General features: G+C 50.0%; 1 protein-coding gene across 1 annotated transcript in view; it reads left to right on the top strand.

Annotated features, from left to right (window-relative positions):
• Positions 1-6,000, top strand: part of LOC124037648 (protein shisa-like-1a) — a 43,316-nt gene that overhangs the window by 15,301 nt on the left and 22,015 nt on the right. The window lies entirely within an intron of this gene.

Raw genomic sequence — 6,000 nt, 5'->3', positions numbered from 1 at the left:
TGGGTAACACTGGGAAAAACACTGGGTAACACTGGGAAAAACACTGGGAAAAACACTGGGTAACACTGGGAAAAACACTGGGTAACACTGGGAAAAACACTGGGTAACACTGGGAAAAACAACTGGGAAAAACACTGGGTAACACTGGGAAAAACACTGGGTAACACTGGGAAAAACACGGGTAACACTGGGAAAAACACTGGGTAACACTGGGAAAAACAACACTGGGAAAAACACTGGGTAACACTGGGAAAAATACTGGGTAACACTGGGAAAAAAAACACAACACTGGGAAAAACACTGGGTAACACTGGGAAAAACAACACTGGGTAACACTGGGAAAAACACTGGGTAACACTGGGAAAAACAACACTGGGAAAAACACGGGGTAACAACACTGGGAAAAACACGGGGTAACACTGGGAAAAACACGGGGTAACACTGGGAAAAAAACACTGGGTAACAAACACGGGGTAACACTGGGAAAAAACACTGGGAAAAACACTAACACTGGGAAAAACACGGGGCAAAAAACACTGGGAAAAACACGGGGTAACACTGGGAAAAATACTGGGTAACACTGGGAAAAACACTGGGTAACACTGGGAAAAACACTGGGTAACACTGGGAAAAACACTGGGTAACACTGGGAAAAACACTGGGTAACACTGGGAAAAACACTGGGTAACACTGGGAAAAACACTGGGTAACACTGGGAAAAACACGGGGCAACACTGGGAAAAACACTGGGTAACACTGGGAAAAATACTGGGTAACACTGGGAAAAACACGGGGTAACACTGGGAAAAACACTGGGTAACACTGGGAAAAACACTGGGTAAACACTGGGAAAAACAACACTGGGAAAAACACTGGGAACACTGGGAAAAACACGGGAAAAACACTAACACTGGGAAAAACACGGGGTAACACTGGGAAAAACACTGGGTAACACTGGGAAAAACACTGGGTAACACTGGGAAAAACACGGGGCAACACTGGGAAAAACACGGGGTAACACTGGGAAAAATACTGGGTAACACTGGGAAAAACACGGGGTAACACTGGGAAAAACACTGGGTAACACTGGGAAAAACACTGAGTAACACTGGGAAAAACACTGGGTAACACTGGGAAAAACACTGGGTAACACTGGGAAAAACACTGGGTAACACTGGGAAAAACACTGGGTAACACTGGGAAAAACACTGGGTAACACTGGGAAAAACACTGGGTAACACTGGGAAAAACACTGGGTAACACTGGGAAAAACACTGCGTAACACTGGGAAAAACACTGGGTAACACTGGGAAAACCTCACTCAGGAGACAAACGCACCCGGCAGGTAAATCAAGCCTCAGCAAAGGACAACAGAAAACACACCTTTTTAACAGGGAAATCATAATGAGTAAATAGAACACACCTGGGTGTTGTTAATGTCTCTAGGATGGTCTCTGCCGCAGTATCCTGCAGTATCCTCTCTTCTAGGAGCTGATCCAGCCGCGGAGCCAGGGCAACCACCACATAGTTGGTTGAAGTCCCGAACGAGTCCCGGATCCAGGATGTCCCTGTCAGGCACCCACACCCACTCCTCGGGGCTGTAGCCCTCTCAGGCCACCAGGTACTGCCTCCAACAGACACTAGACAGTGAAGGTCGGGCGACCATCGACAAGTCGAGGGGGCCGAGGGGCAGGTGTGGGGGAAGAAGAAGAAACTGGTCCTTACCAGCTTGAGATGAGAGGGATGGAAGGATGGACAAACTCTCATATACCTGGGAAGCTGGAGACGATAGGTGACCGGGCTGATGCGACTGAGGATCTTGAATGGGCCTATGTAGCGTGGAGCGAGCTTCCACGAGTCCACCTTTAACGGAAGATCACAGGTGGACAGCCACACTTGTTGACCCAGTCGGAGGAGCCGAAAAGGTTTTCGGTGCCGGGTTGCCTGGTGTTCGTGTCGTGCAGATGAGAGGAGCAAGGAGGATGAACGCCTCGGCTGATGGCACCCCCGCTTCGGCATCTTGTTCAGGAAACAGGGGAACGGAGGAACCCGAACTGACACTCGAATGGCGACCGGCAGTGGGATGTGAGCAAACTCCATCCAGGCAAGGAACTTGCTCCAGTTGCTGGCCTATGTGGAGACTAAACAGTGGAGGAACTTCTCCAGCTCCTGGGTGGCCCGCTCCGTTTGTCCATTCGGCTGTAGGTGGAAGCCGGAGGAGAGACTCACCGCCTCCCCCCACATTGAGCAGGAGGCTTTCGAACACCGTGCGATGAACTGGTGCCCACAATCCGAGATAATGTCCCGCGGAAGTCTGTGTAGTCAAAAGACATGGGTAATCATGAGATCAGCAGTCTCCTTCACTGAGGGCAACTTGGGTAAAGCAATGAAATGGGATGCCCTGGAGAATCGAACAATGACCACCAGGATAGTGGTAAGACCTTGGGATGGAGGTAACCCTGTGATAAAGTCTACGGACAGGTGGGACCAGGGCCGGCTGGGGATGGGCAGAGGTTGGAGCTGTCATGACTTGCTATGGGCACAGGTGGAACAGGCCGCAACAAAGTATCTCACATCCTCAATCATGTTGGGCCACCAGAATCTCCGCCTCAGGAAGTCCAGTGTCTGATTAACCCCTGGATGCCCAGATTATTTAGAGGCGTGTCTCCATTGTAACACTTCAGAATGGGCTGATCGTGGATCATAAAGTCTGTTAGTGGGGCCCCACCAGCATCAGGTTCTTGGGTCTGGGCTTGTCATAACACAGGAGCCACAATGTGGGAGCTGGGGATGATTGGCTCGGAGTCCCCTCTCCTCGTTAGAGGCATCGTGTTGGCGGGACAGGGCATCAGCTCCAAGGTGGCTCACAACAGGGATAGGGGTTAGCGGTTCTTAATCATGATCCTGCTCAGCGCTCCTACATAGCCTAGGCAGGGACATAGAACTGCATCCTTCTTTCCCACCATGAAGAAACCTGCACCAGCCGAGGATGTTGAGGAGCAAACGAAACCTGGCTCCAGCGACTCCCGGATGTATTTGTCAATGACTGCAGCTTCATGGATTGAGGGGGAGTCAAGACAGCCCTGGGGAGTGTTGGAGCTGGGTAGGAGTTATATGGCGCAGTGGTATGGACGATGAGGAGGGAGGGTGGCGGCTTGCCTCTTACTGAAGTGAAGGCCTCCCAGAGGTCAAAGTATTCGGGAGGGAGAGCGGAGAAGTCCTGGTCTTCAATGTATGCAGGGCGGCACAGCGAGATTCTAGGTGGGGCTCTTAGACATTTAATCTGGCAGTTCTTACCCCAGTCTCGTATGTGTCCCGTGGACCAGGAGCGTAGTGGGTTATGTAGCGCTAGCCAGGGGTACCCTAGGATAAGGGGGTTCTCGGTAGCTGTGATCAAAAGAGAACTAAGAGTGATTCACCCATACCTTCAGTAGAATGGGCTTGGACTGATATTCCACCTGGCCTGAGCCAATGGGGTGTCCATCGAGGGCTTGAATCTGCAGAGGGATGGGACATTTCACGCAGGGGATTTGTAATTCTCTGGCGAAGTCTTGATCAATTCAATTATCTGCGGCCTTGGAGTCCACAAATGCTTGAATCTGGTGCTGGCGGTTGTCCCAGTGGAGGGTTGCAGGTAGTGACAGACGGTGACTGGGTAGCCTGGGGTAACTGCACAGCTTGTCAGGGTCTCCCCTTGTCCTGGCTAGCCCTGGTGTTTCCCGTCAGTTCTGGGCATGTAGCATGGAGATGGCCGAGACCGCCGCAGCAGAGTCAGTAGCTTTCACGCATGCGCCTGTCACGCTCCTGTGGGCTCAGGCGTGTGCGTCCCAGCTGCATGGACTCCTCAGTGCTGGGTTCGGGGGGTTTGGGGTGCTCAGGAAACCAGGATAGTGTCAAAGGGTGGTTGTTGATCCTGATTTCCAGCGTTATCAGAGACTCGAGGTCCTCTCCCAGTTCCCGAGAGGCCAGTTCATCCTTGATGGAGTTAGACAACCCCCGGTGGAAAGCGGTGACCAGTGCCTCCGTATTCCACCCACTCTGGGCCAGGGCGCAGAACTCAATGGCGAAGTCAGCCACTGGTCTGGTCCCTTGGCGGATGTTGAACAGTCGGCAGGCCGCTTTTCGTCCTCCGGCAGAGTGGTTGAAGCTCTGCAGTGAAAGCTAATATGGAGCTGCAGGATGGTGGCTGCTGCTCCCACACCATCGTAGCTCATGCCAGAACCTTGCCTGAGAGTAGAGCGATTATGTAGGCATTCATGGCCCGATTGGTGTGGAACGAGGATGACTGTAGCTCAAACACCAGAGAGCACTGGGCGAGGACCCCCTTGCACTCTCCCAGGTTGTCGTCATACCGCTCGGGGCTGGGATCTTGGGTTCCCTGGAGGAACTACGACGACAGCTGTAGCACTGGGTGATGAGACTTGGACATTGGCTCCTCCTGGGTTGAGGTTGGACTGTGGTTGGAGGAAGTGTGTAAGTGCCTGGAGGGTTTCTGATATCAGGAGGAGTTGTTATTGCTGCCGCCCCAGCTGTACTCCTTGGTGGTTTACAACATTCTTGATCTGGGTGATCTCTGCTGGTTAAATGTTGTGGGCTGAAGCTTGCTGTGACATGGTGAGGTTGGACCTAGGTGCAGAGAAGAGACCAGACAAGGAATCAGCGATTAAGTATAAACATAATATTTTACTGAGAAATGGTAATGGAAGGATCAATGGGAAAACAACAAACACTAAGTCTCAAATAAACTCACTCAAGAGACAAGCGAAACCGGCACATAATTCAAGCTTCAGCAAAAGACAACAGAAAACACACCTCTAAATAGGACACAGCTGAGTGTCGTAAATGTCTCTAGGACGGTCTCTGTGACCCTCTGGTGACACGTGGAAGCATGACAGCATGCAGGAGTAATTGGTAACATTTCCTGCTCCTGTTTCTTTCTCTGTCCAGCCCAGAAAAAAATGCAATTTGTGCATAATACTGTAATAGATTGAATATGGTGTTCTGCCTGCTCCTTAATTTGTGCTTAATTTGTGCTGCTCCTTAGCAAATTATGCTTAAATTGCATAATATTTGTTCAGTTTTTGTTGTTGTTTTTAGAAAGAATGGCTAGAATATTCTGTCATCTTGCGTTACATCTTAGGACAGTCTTTAATTAACATGCTGCAAACAGCCTGCTGCCCATTTGTGTAACATGTCTGTTCACATGTGCAGTACATGTGTTCAACTCCGGAGAATATATTCTGTGTGTGTGTTGCGAATAGGGGTTCTGCTTCACTTACATTAAGCTCATTATGTAAACCTTCTGTCTCCACATCAGATTCTTTGTTTATCAGAATAAATGTCTGTTTACACCATGTAGACTTAAATAGGACAGCCGATGACACAAAGGGGAGATTCCACATTTTAAAAAAAGATTCAAAAAGGCAGAATTCATGTAAAACCCTGTGAACGACAGCCTGGGGAGGAGGAAGGAGGATCTTTCAGAGGATGGGAATCCCTGGCCACGAGTCACATGTTGTCTGACAGAACCCAATACCTTCATCCTCTCTCTCTCTCTCTCTCTCTCTCTCTCTCTCTCTCTCTCTCTCTCTCTCTCTCTCTCTCTCTCTCTCTCTCTCTCTCTCTCTCTCTCTCTCTCTCTCTCTCTCTCTCTCTCTCTCTCTCTCTCTCTCTCTCTCTCTCTCTCTCTCTCTCTCTCTCTCTCCAGAAGGCAGAGGAAAAGAAAGGAACGGCTGCCCTAACAAGCTCAGTCTAGAGAGACTCTCTGACTACCTCCCTGAGGAGGAAAGAGCTATTAAAGACAAAAACTGAAAAAACCCTACAATACTGTAATGGCACAAACAGTATTCTCTCCATACTGCACTATACAGTATGGCGGCCATCTGGCTTTGGTTGTGTGCCAACAGTACCTATTGCCCCTTTCTTGTCAGGGACATACAGGCCAGGGCTAGATATACTGCACCAAACAGGACCAGGTATGGGTAGATTGACAGAAATCAC

The sequence above is a fragment of the Oncorhynchus gorbuscha genome, linkage group LG06, assembly GCF_021184085.1.
Source record: "Oncorhynchus gorbuscha isolate QuinsamMale2020 ecotype Even-year linkage group LG06, OgorEven_v1.0, whole genome shotgun sequence".
In the NCBI taxonomy this organism is placed as follows: domain Eukaryota; kingdom Metazoa; phylum Chordata; class Actinopteri; order Salmoniformes; family Salmonidae; genus Oncorhynchus; species Oncorhynchus gorbuscha.
Note: the sequence above shows the minus strand (reverse complement) of the source record. Positions and strands in the feature narration are given on the sequence as shown.